At 55.8% G+C, this 15,899-nt stretch overlaps 1 protein-coding gene across 6 annotated transcripts in view; it reads left to right on the forward strand.

The window, feature by feature from the left end:
* Positions 1–15,899, forward strand: part of TSPAN18 (tetraspanin 18) — a 170,371-nt gene that overhangs the window by 41,695 nt on the left and 112,777 nt on the right. Inside the window, exon 1 of one of the 6 annotated variants that reach the window (XM_070228651.1) lies at positions 1,076–1,097. The exons of the other annotated variants lie outside the window; for them this stretch is intronic. The gene's annotated coding sequence lies outside the window, so the exon portion shown is untranslated. Of the gene's footprint in view, positions 1–1,075; positions 1,098–15,899 lie in introns of those variants that run through there. 6 annotated transcript variants of the gene reach the window in all.

Below are 15,899 nucleotides of genomic sequence, written 5' to 3' on the forward strand. Positions count from 1 at the left end.
CGACCCTGGAATGTGTGCCTGAGATGGAGGGGCCAGCTTTGGTGGAGGGCGGAGCGGACCTGGTGAATTCTGCTTTGAGGCATTTTAAGTTGAGACTTTCTTAGCCATCCAGACGGAGGTGGCAAGAACGTGGGTGGAGATGCAAAGCTGAAGTTAACGGGCGAGGTCAGAGCTGGAGAGACCGTTTGGGATCCATCAGCTTCCAGAGAGTATTTCAAACCGTGGGCCTTCATGAGACCCCCTCAGAAGTGAGTGTGGATGGAGAAGAGATGGGGACCTCAGCGTCTTGGAGACGGCAGAAGGTCCCGCTGGTGGCCACCTGGAGCCGCCCAGAGGGCCGCCCACCCAGGACGCCAGGGCAGACAGGTCTTGTTTCCCTGGTGCCCTGGGAGCTGCTGAGTGGCAGGGGGTGAGGAAGGGAAGCCAACTGCAAGAGCGGGCCCTGGGCTCCGTGCCTGCCCGCAAGGAGAGCATGTTCACTGTGGGTGCCCCACGTAAAACGTAACGGGCAGCAGGGATTCCTGCAGGGTTTGACCCCTGGGACGGTGCCTTTTAATACCTGCCTCCTCTATACAACAACGTTATTATGAGTAATAACAGTGAAATGAAATCAATTCCAGTCATGGCCAGAAAAGAAACACAGACAGAGAAACTTTCCTTTTGTGAATTTCATGTATATAACCAGGGCACTCAACAAACAAATGTGACAGCACAGAAAAGGGGAAAAGTAATGGGTTCACACTTTTTAATTACGTTAATGTATATTTTGGAAAAAGAGGAAAAAGTACAGAAAGAAAGTTCCAAAAGCATGAAGCCCACAAGGCTCAGGGACTGACCTGCACAGAGGAGGCGGCGTCGGCAATAATCCAGATTCTGTTCTTCCTCCTTCAAGTCGCTGGGCTGTTGTTGCTTAGTTCACATCTAGTGTTCAGGGGCGAGAACGTCTAGGGGCTGCAGATGCGAGCTGTGTGCCGGGAGCCCGCCGGGATTGCGAATCCTTATCCTCGAAATGCACGTGCAGCAGAATCGGCTTGTGTCACGGTCTCGCATGGTGTTCTCTGAACTCGCTTCCGTGTAAACACAATGTTTATTAAAGGGTAAGTCATAAAAATGTTCCCGTTTGACGTACATATTATTACAGCGCACCAGTGGCTGTAGCAATTGGTTAGAACTTAGAGCAGCAAAAGATCTCGTTTTCTTTAAGGCAGAGTGTTTTGTCACTGACATTGTTTAGAATTGTCAGCTTTGAGTGGGTTTTATGTTTGTTTTTAAATTCCCTACAGATAGTTCATCCCTGGTTCCTACACGCTGTGCAGACGGCTCCCACTGCCCTGCCCTCGGCTCGCCCGAGCGGAGATGCTACCAGGAGGATGTTGCTGGGGGAGGGAGAGGAGGGGGCGGAACGCACTCACGACCAGGTGGTTTCCAGGTGGGACGGTGCAGGGAGCCCTGCTAGGTGTCCAGTATGTGCTGTGGCAGACAGGACAGAGCCTGGCATCCTGGGGACCCTGCGAGGTAAGGATTAGGCTGCAGCTCCTGAAAGCTCTGCATGTTCTGAGCACCATCTGTGTACAGCGTCTAGCATTATGGAGAGTCAGGTACCAAAAGCTTCATCCTCAGGGCTGAATTTGTGAGGCTGCATCCCACCCGAGGACTCATCCTACGCTGCTCACTGGGGTCCCTCCCTCTCCCCCTCCCTCCCTCTCCTTCCCTTTCGGCCTGCGGTCCGTGGAGGCAGCCCTCCTAATGAAAAATCTCATAAATACCGGGAAAGAAGCATCCAGGGCTTTTGGGTTTTATTTCTGCCGAGACTCCCTGGAGAGTCTTTTTGGTAGGAAATGTCCAGATTTTCTCCCAGACTTCAAAGACAGGGCTTCCTGGGAACACAACATCTGTTTAAACTGAACTTGAACCAAGAGACAGGCATCCCACGGGAGCGGGACAGGGCCGAGCAGGCGGTGCGGAATCTGCTTTCTGTCTCTGGGGGAAGCTCCCAGGCCTGTCCCCGTGTCCTGCAGCATCCTCATGCCGGGCACTGGCTCCCCATAAATGCAGAGGACCGGGGAGCAGGGAGCTCAGGCCAGCGCTGGGCCGTGCCGCCTGCTGTCCCAGTGGCATCCGGGCTGGGACTGCAGAGGCCTCCCCACCCAAGAGAGGGAGCAAAGACACCCGCGGCCATGGAGCCGGCTCCTCCAGCCCGGACAGGTCCTGGGGTTCTCGGAAGTCACTTTCCAGTTGGGGACGTCCCAGCTCTCGGCCTTTATACCTGCAGATCTGTCTTCAGCCTCCCCCGCTTTCTTCCTCCATCATTCACTGAGCGTCACCAGGATACAGAGACTAAAATTTCCCCATCGCCAACTTCAGTGAGCTTGAAATCGGATAGAACCACCTGATCGCTCTCAAAAGATAAAAAAAGCTGAGCCCTCTGTGTGCCTGTGCGTGCGTGCACAGCGTTATTGTTAAGACAATAAGGCAACATTACAGAGAGCTCGGAAAATGGAGGAAAAAGAAATCGCTTGGCCCCCTCTCAGGACAAGAGGCCGTTCACGTCCGGCTTTTGTTTGCGCACATTCAACAGAGTCGTCTCCAGAAAGTCCAATCACTCGGCTTCCTGCTCTCCTTCGCTCCCGTCTCCCGCCTCCCGCCTCCCGCCTCCCACCGCGTGCCAGCTGTATGGGACCCCTTCCTGCGCAGCCCTGGGCCGGCGGCCCCGCTGTTGACGTGCGCTTGCTTCCAGTGTCCGCTGTTGGGTGCACGTCTCCGGGACAGGGTGGCTGGGTCTAGCAAAGAAAACTGCGGGACACCCAGTTAAATTTGGACTTCGTCTAGACGTTGAATAAGTTTTTAGCTTTAAGTATGTGCCATGCAATATCAGTCCTATGTCGTATTTGGGGCATAAGCTAAAAGGTTGTTTGTTATTTGGCTGAAATTCAAGCTTAACTCAGCATCCTGTATTTCATCCTCTAACTCTATGCCTTTAGTGTCCTTTTCCGTGTGTATAGTCATTGCTTTATCTCACCATGGAGACAGCTGTCCAGTGGATGTCTTTTCTTGCCCATTTCCTGGGGACACTCACTAACTTAATCTCTCCCCTTCTCTCCACCGTGCGTCCCCAGCAGCTCTGATGGCCACTGCTCTGTGGCTTAGCACACTTGGAGGTCAAGGAATCCAGCCCCTATGGGGCCCCTCTAAGCCCATGCCTTTCCCAGCCTCTTTCTGGAAGCTTCCGATGACTGCCCATGGTGGGTTTGCTCCCTGGAGGGGAAGAGGGGGTGGTGGGAGGTGTGAATTAGCCCGTCCTCTTGGGCCCATGGGGCTGCTTCCTCCAAGCGCACCAGCGTCTTAGGGGGCACCGGGTCCCAGCAGTGGGCTCTCCTTGTCCTGTTGGAGGGAGCCGAGGTTTGAGGGTGTGGGTGCCAGGCTGCAAACGCACAGAGGTTTACGACACCTTTCTCTCCATCAGTGAACCTATTTTTCATTCTAAGGCAGCTTCAGGGTGATTATAAATCTAAGTGGCAGACAGTAAAAGGAGAGTGATTGACTGGAGACTGGAAAGACAACGTTGCCTTGTGGTTAAATGGATTTTCTGTTTAACTGAGGGTTAAGTAGAAACCTCATTTTGATTCAACCTCTGTTGTCGCAATCTTTCTGGAAGGTATTGGCCTGCGCCCTGGGTTCCCTAAGTGCACCGTAATGGCCGTAATTGAATCTCGGCTGCTGGAGCTGCCTGTGGGGCGTCAGGGCGCCCTGTCATCAGTGCCGTCCTCTGGGTGCAGCCACTTTTCGGGCCCCAGAGCCTGCGGTGTTGGCCGTGTGCTTGGCCGTGGCTTTTCAAGTTCATGGCCCTCTCGTGCCATCTTCCCAGACCCCCGGGGCTGGAGCTCAGGAAGGGACCATTTTACAGATGTGGAAACTGAGGTCACCAGGTGCAGGATCTGCCCCGGTCCCTCTGGCTGGTGGCTATCTGGGTCTGAAGCGCTGGCGGTGGTAAGCTGGCCTGGATTCAAGTCCTGGCCCTCACTTGCTGGCTGGAAGAAGACCGTTAACTTCATGTGCCTCGATTTCTCCTTCTGTGAATTGGGCATCATAGCGTCTCCTTGCAGCGCTGCTGTGGGCAGTAAGTGAGGCGATGAGTGGGTGGGCTGCCCACCAGAGCCTCCATATGTTTAAAAGAAAAGTGCCACACACCCTCTTCCCCCTAAAATCAAACGTCCCTGGTCCTGGGACCCTGCATCCAGCTTCTTTCCACTTCGCTGTCCTCCCTCTGTGCTGATGGTTTTGCCTACAGACCCCAGGCCCAAGTGTCTGGGTTTGAATCTTGACTCCACCCTCCACTCGCTGTGTTTCTGAGCCTCAGTCTTTCCATCTGTAAAACGGGGATGATAATAGTAAGCTGCCTCCTAGGGCTGCCAGGAGGATTAAAAGCAAGAGGGCTGGTCCCGGGGCAGGTGCCAGCAAGTTTGGATCCCGAGCATGCTGCCAGGATTGGGCGCTGGGCGCAAGTCCCCTGTTGGCGCCCCGGGAGTTGGCGTGGTCAGTCTGGGGGCAATGAAGGAGACGCCTCTCTTGAGACTGCTTCCTGCCGCTGTCTGGCTGATGCTTGCCCTCCCACGGTGCTCAGGGCAGGACGCCACCAGGGCCCCCCCCGGGTAACTGAAGAGGTCTCTGGTCCTGGACAGGAGCTTTCTACCCTGACAGCCCCCCCCCCCCCCCCCCCCGCCGGCCCCTGCCCGGGGATGCTGGCCCTGGATCAGCCTCTCTGACTGGGACCTCTGTGCTCTCTCCCATATGTCACACATTTCTAGTGTTTCAAGGGGCCATTTGTTTTTCTCCTTATCGGGGGATCCCCTTGGAGCATGGAGGCCTGTCTGTGTGTGACCTCTGCACCCTCCATGGGAAGCCGAGGTGGGGGTGGGGAGGACACTTGGCCAAGCACCTGCTGGCCTCTGGGCTGCTGGGTCATAGGCTCCCTGGGTCTTGCAGGCAAATCGACTTCAGCTCCCGAGTGCCCAGCGCTGACTCCGGCCGAGCCGCCTCCCGCTCCGAGTCCCCCACTCAGGGCACCTTCTGCGACTGGATGGGGGCGTTGCAGCTACAGAAACAGGCACCCTGGCGTTTTAGGACGGGAGCGGCAGCCTGTGTGCGGTGCCCCTGGGTTGGCTGGTTGATTTCTGCGTTTCTCCTTAATGGGAAGGCTCAGAGAAATGGCGTGGTTTGTGAATATTTACAGGCAAATTACCACGGGCAGGAAATGAATTCATTCTCTCCTCTCCCGCTGGTAACAGACCGCGCTGTGGTTCCCCACCTCCCAGGTCCCTCCCTCCTCTTTCTGGCAACTCCCTGTGGCCTTTCCACCAGCTCCAGAAGGGGCGGCTGGGTAGATGTGTCCGTGGAACTCAACCATGCATTTATGGAGCACCTGCTGCATTCCAGCCCTGGTTCAGGTGTTGGAGATGCCGAGGCGAGCACCATGTCTGCCGTCACGGGTCTCCCCATCGAGGGGGCTTGGGACAAAGAACACCAGTGCCCTGTTGGAGGAACCAGTTGCTTTGAGGCCTGTGGGGCTGTGGGCGGGGGGGTCATGACGGGCACAGGACGCTGGTGAAGTCTGGGCAGATTGGCCGCCACTTGTCCAGAAGAGTCTGGAGGGGTGACCGATGGGACTTGCAGGGGGCGGGGAGTCTTCGGTGGATGAGAGTAGAGGAAGGTGGAGCTGGAAAGGTGGGTGGCCGGGTCATTCCTGTTTTTGAGCTGGGGAAGGAAGGTCCCGATCTGGGAAGAGATCGCCCAGGGGTGCCCGTGTCCGTGGGTTGCCAGGCCGACACGCCTCCTGTTGTCAGCGGCGCAGTTGGCAAATAGTAGCCCCTTATGGAGGGGGCGTGTCTCCCTCACTCCCCTTCCGGTGAGGCCAGGGTTTGAAGATGAGTCTGACGTGCTGTCTCTCCTCCGTCCCTTCTCCACGGCAGGCATCACTGATCCCTCATGGCTCTTTCACTGAACCCCGAATCCTCAGGAAAGCAAGCTCTGCAGGCCCCGCCGGTCACTCAGCCAGCCCCCCAAGAGGAAGGTGGAGGCCTGACCATGGCGGCTGGACCTTGGGTGGCCCCGGCAGTAGATTTGTGATGAGGAAATTGCTTCTTCTCTCTGGGCCTCAGTTTACTCGCCTGTGAAATGGGGAGAGGGGTGACCCGCTTGATCTCTGAGGAGCTTTCCAGGGCCAGCTGGCCGGCATCCACTCATTTATTCATCCTCTCCACAGAACGTTCTTGTGCGTCTCCTTGGCTGGTGCCGGGGAGGGGCTTCCTAGGAACGTGCTGGTGAACCGGGCAGCCGAGGCCTGGCCTCGGTCCTGGTCTGAGCTGACACTCCTGTGCTCCGCACTGCTCAGGATCTCGAGGGTCCAGGTCACCTGTGACAGGGGCAGGGCTGGCCTTGATGTTCCAGACAGATGGCAGTCGGTGCAACTGCTTGTCCATGGCCAGAGGGCGTGGGACATCGGTCTTGGTCCCTGGTTCCCCCCACCAGGCGTCCTCACAGGGGTCCTCAGATGCCCTCGGGTCCAGTCTGTGCAGTAAGAGCCGCCACCCGGGCTCCCGGTCCAGCCGAGCCACGGAAGGCACTGGCCTGGCCCTTGTGGGCCTGGCGTGTCTGCTGGGAGCCTGCCTGCGCCCCGCCCCCGGGCTCCACTCAGCAGGGGGAAGCCCCGGTTGTGCTCACCTTCCTTCTGGCTTCGCACGTTGCTCCTCATTCCCACCATCCCCCAGGCTCCCTGTCGGCCGTGTCCTCAGTTTACCGCAGGTTGTGGGAGGTAAGACCAGCCCTTTACCCTGAGGATTCTGCAGTGGGGCTAGGCAGAGAGTAGACATTGCGGACGGGTCCAGGTCCTCCTCAGATGCTAATAAAGCAGCGCAGCCTTTCCGTGCTCAGCGAGGGCCTGTCCTCCACCTGCTGTGGGAAGGAGTGGGGGTCAGGCAGGCTGGGTCGAGTCCTGGGGAGGGTTCGTTTGGGGCAGCAACCTTCCTAGGCTTGGAGCCTCCGGGATCAGGGCTGTGGCTGGAATTTGTCACCCCAGGGAGCACGTGGAGCATGCCCCGTGGCCTTGTGGACCGAGACTGCCTTCAGCTGCTTCTGATGGGCACCCACACGCTGCACACTGTGCCTTTGTGCTCCCCTTCCCATGCACACGCTGAGCCACGTACCTGTGCACACCCACACATGTGCCTGCACGTACCTACCCGCACTCCTGTTCATGCAAACACCCTCACACACCCGTGCATACCTCTCCTTCACACCCCTGCTCCCCTTACCAGCCACGTGTCTCCCCTGCACACTCCCTCCATCCCACAGATGCCCTCACTCCAAACATGCGTCTTCCCTGCCCCCCAACATTCACGTGCGTGCACACACACACACGTAAGCATGCACGCACGCACATGCACACACATGCATGCTGTTACTAGACTGTTGGATGGTCTTGCTTGTTTCTCAGCTCGAGGCCTGCAGAACTCTGGATTACCTGGGCCTCCTTTACTTGGGCACTGAGCCCAGCAGGGGTTTCAGGGAGAGTGAGAGGGTTAAGTCAGAGGCTAAACCTGGGCCCAGTGCACGTGCCCTCTAAAGCTGGGTGCATTTCCTGACTCCTCCTGTTTCACACATCCATCCGTCCACTCACCCACCCACCCATCCACCCACCCACCCATCTATCCATCCATCCGCCCATCCATCCATCCATCCATCCACCCACCCACCACCCCATCCACCCATCCATCCACCCATCCATCCATCCATCCACCCACCCACCTAGCCATCCATCCACCCATCCATCCATCCATCCATCCACCCACCCATCCATCCATCCATCCACCCACCCACCTAGCCATCCATCCACCCATCCATCCATCCATCCATCCACCCACCCATCCATCCATCCATCCACCCACACACCCACCCACCCATCCAGCCATCCATCCACCCACCCACCCACACACCCACCCACCCACCCACCCATCCACCCATCCATCCACCCACCCACCCACCCCTCCACCCATCTATCCATCCACCCACTCATCCATTCATCCATCCACCCACCCATCCATCCATCCATCCATCCACCCACCCATCCATCCATCCATCCATCCATCCACTTATTCACCCACCCATTCATTCATTCCAGCCCATATTGATAACAGTGAACCAGTCATTTCTTCTGTGGTTCTGAGGTTTGTTAAGGAGAAAATGACACAGGACCTTGAGACTTGTTTTTGGAACCAGAAACTCTGGAATCCAGTTTCTGCTGCTTGCTAGCTGTGTGACTTTGGACATGTCATATCATTCCCCAATCCTCAGTTTCCCCATCTGTAAAATGGGGATTGTGGTGCCTCACTTCCAGGAAGAGCCCTGAGCCCTCTGGATGACAGTCACAAGCACTGACTTGGGGACTTCTGTGTCCATCAACAAAACCCTCCTTAAAACAGGAGCAGGGTGGGGTGAAGTACACCGCCTGCACCCTGCCAGCTCCCTGGAGAAGGACGGAGAGTGGGGACACTGGTGAAGAGTTTTGGGGTACTGGTGGGTCTCTGAACCTGTCTGTTGAATGCCTTTTCAGCTGTGGCTGGTCAGTTCCTTTTTTCTGACCCTTTAAGAGAAAGCAATTAAGGTCTAGCTTATCACAACACTGAGGAAACATGATGCTCTAGAGGTTTCTACAAAGGGCAAGAGGAGCAGCCAGAAGCTGGTGGCTCAGTTGTCACGTGGCTGCCCTGGAGGGCCCCCGGCCAGTCGTGCCATCTGTAGGGAAGATGATGAAGCCTCTGGAAGGGCTGGAAAACCTCGCTGCCTCCTGGATGCTGGGCCTCGCTGGAGGACAGCCCACAGTCACCAGGTTCCACCGAGAGGCCGTTCCCCTCCTCACCTGGTTCCCCCAAGGTTGGGGGGCTCCTTGATGCAGGTCCAGATGCTGGGGCTGCCAAGGGCCTGGGGGGACCAAGAGGTGGCTGAGCGGCTGTGTTTTTTAATATTATTAACACCTTTAATTGGTCCTTGGAAAATATGATGGCTAACTTCTAGAGAAGTCACCCACAAGCACACACACGCACAAGCACACACACACGCATGCACACACAGACAAGCACACGCACGTGCATGCACACACATGCACACGTGGGATGACTGTTGGCTGTTTGATGGACGGGACACTATCTCACCCGCCTCTGTTGCTCCAGAGGCCGTGATAGCACACAGTAGGGGTGCACAGATCTTTGCTGGATGGAAATGAATGGAACCTTCCAGCAGCGTCTGTGCCCCTGTGTCTTTTCCCACATCTCCGGGCATGTCTGGTAACAACACAGGACTGCAGAGCCTTTTAAAATACTTGAGGTTTTTCATATACATTCATCTAGCAGCTTGTTTCTTTTTCCCTCAAAGGACTACGAAGTTTACTGAGGTACGGTTTATGTACAGATCTCAAGAGTTCAGTCTGTTTTGACCTTGTGTACGCCCGTGTGACCCACGCTCCCTGCAGGGTAGACAACTTTCCCCTCAGCCCAGAAAGCTCCCACGTGCCCCTCTCCTGTCAGTCCCTCTTCCGTCCTGGGGCTACCGCTGATCTGCCTTCTATCACTGTAGTTAGCTTTGCCTGTTCTAGAACTTTCTGTAAGTGGCATCCTACAATTGCACTTTTGTATCTGGCTTCCTTCACGGAGCTTCATGTTTCTGAGATTCCTCTACGCTGTTGCCTGTATGGCTAGTTCATTTATGGCTGAGTAGTATCCCATCTCGTGTTTATATAATAATTTGTTTATTTATTCACCCTTTGATGGCTATTTGGTTGTTTCCAATTTTGGCTACTATGTAATCAAGCCGCTATGAACATTTGAGGACAAGCCTTTGTGTGGACACATAGTTTCTTTCTCTCTTGGTGAATACCTAGGACCGGAAAGATTGTATCAAGAGCAGGTGTGTGTTTCACTTATAAGAAAGTGTCAAGCTGTTTTCTGAAATGGTTCCACCAGCATGTCCCAGAGTTCCAGTTCCTCCATAGCCTGGGCGACACTTGCTTTGGTCGCGGTCAGCTTTTGAAATTTAGACATTCTGTGGTTGTGTAATGTTCTCATTGTGGTTTTAATTTGCGCTTCCTTATTTGGCTAGTGAAGTCGAGCGTCTTTTCACGAGCTTATCATCATTTGAATATCTTCTCTTGTGAAATAGCCATTCAAGCCTTTTGCCCATTTTCTTATTGAATTGTTTGTCTTTTTGTTATTGAGTTACAGGAATTCTTTAGTGTCTGGAAGAAAACACGGGAGAATATCTTCATGACCTCGTGGTAGGCAAAGACTTTTAGATGGGATATTAAAAGATAGTAACCACAGAAGGAAATTTGATGAATGGGACTTTATCAAAATTTAAAACTTCTGCTCATCAAAGATACTGTTAAGAAAATGAGTAGGAAAGCCGCAGACTGGAAGAAAATGATCACAACACGTGTGCCCAGGACGTCCCACCACCGTTTCAAGCACTTGCTGATCCCTCGAGGTCCTGTGGGTCGGCCGGCGTGCTCTTTGTGGAACGCCCGTCCGTTCACGGCTCGCCCCTGTTTAACTCCCGCCGCCCGCAGGATGAATCCCACAGCCTCCGTGTGGCCCCCAGTCTGGCCCCCTCCCGCTTGTCGTCTGTGCCAGTGCTGTGTGTCATGTCCTTCTCTCAGTCCCTCGAGGTCCAAACTCCTTCACCCAGGAGCTGCCTTCACAGAGGCTGTTCCTCCGGAGCACGCTTTTCCTGGCTGCCGCGCAGCTCCCTCCCCTCCCCTTCAGAGCTCGTCGTCCCTGTGCTTTCACCAGGGAGACCTGCTCGGGTCCCAGAGGCAGCCTGGCCCTGTTGCGGGGCCTGGGGGGGCGTTCAGGGCACAGCCATGTTGTCGGCCTTGGAGGGAAGGATCGAGAGGCAGTTTAGAACCCCATCCTTTGACTCAGGGGAAAAATGCAAACTACTGAGCAGCAGGTGGGTGCTGGCACTGACCAGCTGGAGTGGACACTGGTTGTGGTGCTGGGCCCCAGAGGGCCCTGCTGGACCAGATGCCCCCCGTTAGCTCCTGGGTGTAGGGAGGGGCTGAGGAGGCCGTGGAACACTCTGGGTTACTAACCAGTGCCAACGGATGGCGGGATTCGTTCTGCTGTGTAAGCTGGGCTCGGCTCTCCTTCGACGGCCTTCTGTTCCCGGCTCATGGTCTTTCTGTCCCCCCAGGTCCTCTAAAGCCCTTTTATTCTTGTCTTTGCGACTGTCGTGTCAACCCATGACCTTTCCAGCAAGACCACAGGTTTTGAGGATGCGTTCAGGCGTTGATGCCCCAGCTCTGCCCCTCAGGCCTGTGGAATCCCTCGCCGGAAGCTCTCGGGGGACCCTGTGCTGTCACGTCTCACATTCATCTCCATGTGATGAGGTTCTAGTAGAATGTTCTTTGTCCACTGTCTGTCTCCATCCCTGGACGGCAGACTTGAGAAGGCAGCCAACACTTCTGCGTGTCCACTGCCGTGTCCCCAGCCCCCGGGGCCGTTCCCGGCACGCAGGAACGTTCCGTGAACCCTTGACCAATCCACGAAGGTTAATGAACCACCACCCAGCAGGATGGACAGCCTGCGTGCCTTCTCCCGTTTCCCCACTGGGAAACTGAGGCCCTGGGGGCTCAGTGGCTTGTTCAGGCTCTCACAGCTGGTTAGCGGCAGAGTCGTGAATAAAGGCCAGGTCTTCTGGCTTCTAGAATTTCTGCCCTAGGACGCTGTACTCCTTACTTCTAAGTTTAAAGCCAATCATGCAAGTGGTGAATGCTGTAAAAATGCGGAGTGCCATATGAATAAAAGGGATCGTTAAAAATATCGATGGTGATTTTAATCACCCCTAACCACGGTCACGAGACAAAGCCTTTTTCTAAATACGGGGCAGATGGTGCTAAAATCCAGATGTTCCATAGGGCCTTGATGTGTTTTGCATTGTGAATGTTTGTGTTTGACGTTGATAAGATGCAAAAGGATATTTATAAGATAAAGGGAAGGGGGCCGGCCCGGTGGTGTGGCGGTTAAGGTCACGTGCTCTGCTTCGGCGGCCTGGGGTTCACCGGTTCGGATCCTGAGTGCAGGCATGGCACCGTTTATCAAGCCATGCTGTGGTGGCGTTCCACATATAAAATAGAGGAAGATGCGCACGGATGTTAGCTCAGGACCAATCTTCCTCTAAAGAAAGAAAGAAAGAAAGAAAGAGAATTAACTATAACAATACATTGAACACGAGTGTCCTCCACCAAGACCCAGAAACACCGAAGCCCCGTGTGCTGCCTGAGCCAGCCTCTTCCCATGCCAGATTTGACCTTTCTCTTCCTTTTGGTTTTTTTAATGTTTTTTTTTCACATCCTGCTTTAGTATTTTCTCTGCATTTATATATTCATTCAGCAAATGCATGCCAAGCTCTATTGCCACGGGTAGCGTTACAGGGCTTCCTACGCCCCCGGCTGCAGCCCTACAGTTGTTAAAAGGGAAGAAAGAGGTGATTGTTTCCCTCTGACAATCAACTTCTCCTGGGGGCTGTGCACCCCGTCTCTCCTAACCTGAAGCCTGCTCTCCCCTTCAATGCCTTGTTGGCGTTTTGGCCACACTGCAGCCCACTGTGAGTTTTTTCCACAGATATTTGTGCCCTTGCCAAGGTGGTTTATATCATTAATGTTCCCTTTGTCTGGAGTTTTCTCCCCCCCTCGATTTCACTCTGCGTCGGGTCATTGACTGGACCTGGCAAAGCGGAACTCGGCTCCTGGGGCCTCCTGCCCCGGCCTCCTGCTCGTCGGTGGTGCCAGGGCGGCTGCAGTGTTGCACAGAGGGCAGGGGCGAGGCGCCTGCAGGGCAGAGGACTTGCGCCAGAAGGCAATGAACACTCGCTGTTTAATATCGGCCGACCTTGGGCAAGCCTCTGAACCCCTTGCCTTCCCTGTCAGTAAGGAGGGTGCAACGGTGGTGCCCACCGACTGGGCCGCTTTGCAGGTTAGGCAGGCACAGCCCTCGAAGTGCTGAGGACGGTGGGGGGCGTGGCTCGTTAGCTGTTATTTTGAGCCTGCGAGACCAGGGCGCCGACGGATGCCACCCACAGGCCTCCCCGGTGAATGACAGTCTGGGGCTTCCAGATCCTTGCACACCCACCGCGCTCGTTCCGGCTCTGGCGCCAAGTAGGCTGGGCGCAGGTTGTGTCCCCATCTGACAGGTGAGCAGACTGAGCTCAGAGAGGATGGTGGGCTGGCGGTGCCCCTGGTCAGTGGCAGGACAGAGCTGGAGCCCTCTCTCGGTTCCGGGGGCTCCTCGCCCCAGCCGTCCTGGTGCAGAGGGGCCTGGCGAGCTCCGGGGGCTGGGAGAGGCTGCGGACAGAGAGGCTCGTGCTGCTGAGCTCTGAGACGTAGGACTGGGGCGCTCAGAGTGAAATTCAGCGATGTCCTTACAGTATCTTCCTGCCAGTTTTGTGGCATCTGTCACCTCTGGAGACAGCAGGGCCTTCCTTCCCGGCGCCGTTGGTGGGCGGAAAGGAACCCGGGGTGCCATCAGGGCTGCAGTCCCTGCACGTGGATGGTCTACTTCTGTTTTTACCCCAGCGCCGTTTCTGTCCATCACTGTTTAGGGTGGTCATAGGAATGCAGACCATTTTACTACTAGCCAGAGTAGAGCCTGATTCGGGAGGCGCATCTGTGCCACTTGTGGGGTGGGGACAAGATGGGAGGTCACAACAAAGACAGAATGGGTTTCCCAGCTAAACAAATTATTTGGGGTGCAAATTTCAATGCTTGAAAAATAGCGACAGAAGCAGCGTGTTCGAGCGCTAAGCTAGCAGTACCTGCATGGACTTGCTCACATCAACCCCGTGACGGATACGTTCAGGATTCCCATTTTGCAGATAGGGAAACTGAGGCTCGGAGAGGCAAATCGGCTGTCGGGCAGTTAGGGAGCCACACAGTTGGTTTCCAGAACCTAGAATGACATCCCCTTCCCCACCGGCAATCTGGATCTTTCCACGGCCGCGGGTGGTGCAGAGCGGACAGAGTTTGCAGGGGCCCGTTGGCGATTCTGTGTGCTGGTGTTGCTGGAGCTGATTCTCATGGTCTCGGAGAGCCGGGAAGGCAGGGCGAGGCCGGCAGCAGGCTTAGGGTAAGAGCCAGACTGCCTGGCCTCCTTGTGCCTCGGTTTCCTCATCTGTAAAATGGACATAAGAATCTGATCTCATAGGGTTGTTATGAGAGTTGAGAATATCAAGCCTGGCTGGGTCCCAAGCAAGCGCTGAATAGATGCTGATGGGTGTGAATATCGTCTCTGTCCAGACGAAATCCGGGGCTCAGGCTGCCCGGCCTCCGGCTGGTTTGGGATGCTCTTGAGCGGATCGGTCGTTGCCCCTTCTTTGCTGAAGGTGCTCTGGAGCCCTCAGGAGCCCCCCAGCGTCACTGCTCACCTAACTCGCTGTTCCCAGGCTGTGTGTCTGTCTAAACCCCCTGATTGTAGCCCAGAGCAGGCGGGCGTGCTGTGGGCCAACTGTGAGCCCGGCCCAGTGCGGGTGCCTTCCGCCCACACTCTTTGGCAGAGCAGGTGTCACAAGCCCCGTTTTGCAGATGAAGAAAAGGGCGAGAATCCAGAGTCTGGAGCCAGGAGCTGGCTGCGTCTGCTGTTTCCACGCCTCTTGTCCCGTGGGCCATGCAGGGGCAGGGGACCCCTTGGAGAGTGGGTCGCCCCCCAGGTGGCCCTGGTTATCCGCAGCGCTGTTCCATGAACTTTCCAGACCGCAGTGTTGCATGGGCACGCTGGCCAACATGAGAGCCGCTTGGCACATCGAACGCTTGAAGTGTGACTAGTATGACAGAGGGACTGGCATTTTCACTGGATGTAAGTTTTACTAATTTAAATTTAAATAGCGGCTGCTGTGGGGAGAGGGCAGGCCAGAGGAGGGGCTGCCTGCAGAGGCAAGTGCTTACCCAGCTGGTGGTGGCTTCCTTCCTCTCGTTCCTCTCGTGCCTGGAGAAGGGGCCAGGCTCAGGGAGGTCACAGGTCCCTCCCCACCGCCCCAGGTGCAGAGAGGGCCCCGGAGGGGAGAGTCCATGTGGCTGGCCGCCTTCGCTTTTCTGCAGAAAAGGCCGCATGGGGCGTCTGGGGAAAACGGCCAAGCAGCAAGGTCGCACTGGGTGGAGGGCATTCCCCCACCGCAACCCCGCTCCCTGTTAAAGCCACGCATGGGATCCCGAGAGAACCAGGACAGCCTGGGAAGGAAGACGTGTGGTTTCCCTTTGCAGCAACCAGACAGTAACCCCCTCGGGTCTGTCCAGCGTGGGATTTCATCCACCAGGGAGAAGAGAGCGTTGCCTGAATCCATCAGCGAGGTCTTTCCACAGCCTACGAATGTTTACACGCGGCAGAGCTGGGATCCTCAGAGACGCCAAGGTTCTCCCTCCCCAACAGGAAGGCGTCGTGGGCTGGGGAATAAAACAGCCAGCCCATGTCAGATCTTACAGGGCTCTCCCATCTTTAGTCAACACTGGGATTAAATTGTCCGATTTGGAGCCTTTTGGAAGGAAAACAGGTCTGTTGGCTTTTATATCTGCTAAGGAAGAAGCTTCCCACGATTTGTCTCTTCGTTAGTGAACTTGCTGTGTGGCCTGAGACAAGTTACCTAACCTCTCTGAGCCTCAGTCGGCTCATCTGACAGGTGGGCAGTGATCCCTTGCAGGGGGCTTGTGGGGATTTGATGAGACAGAAAGTGGGGCTGGCCTTGGCCAGCAGCAGAGCCCTGTTGGCCCTGAGAGTGGCTGTGACACGGCAGAGGGGTGTGCCCTCCAGGAGCCTTCAAGATTAGTGATGGTGAACCACGAGCGAGCCAGGGGTGAACTGTGTGCC

This window comes from Equus caballus, chromosome 12, assembly GCF_041296265.1.
Source record: "Equus caballus isolate H_3958 breed thoroughbred chromosome 12, TB-T2T, whole genome shotgun sequence".
Classification (NCBI taxonomy): Eukaryota; Metazoa; Chordata; class Mammalia; order Perissodactyla; family Equidae; genus Equus; species Equus caballus.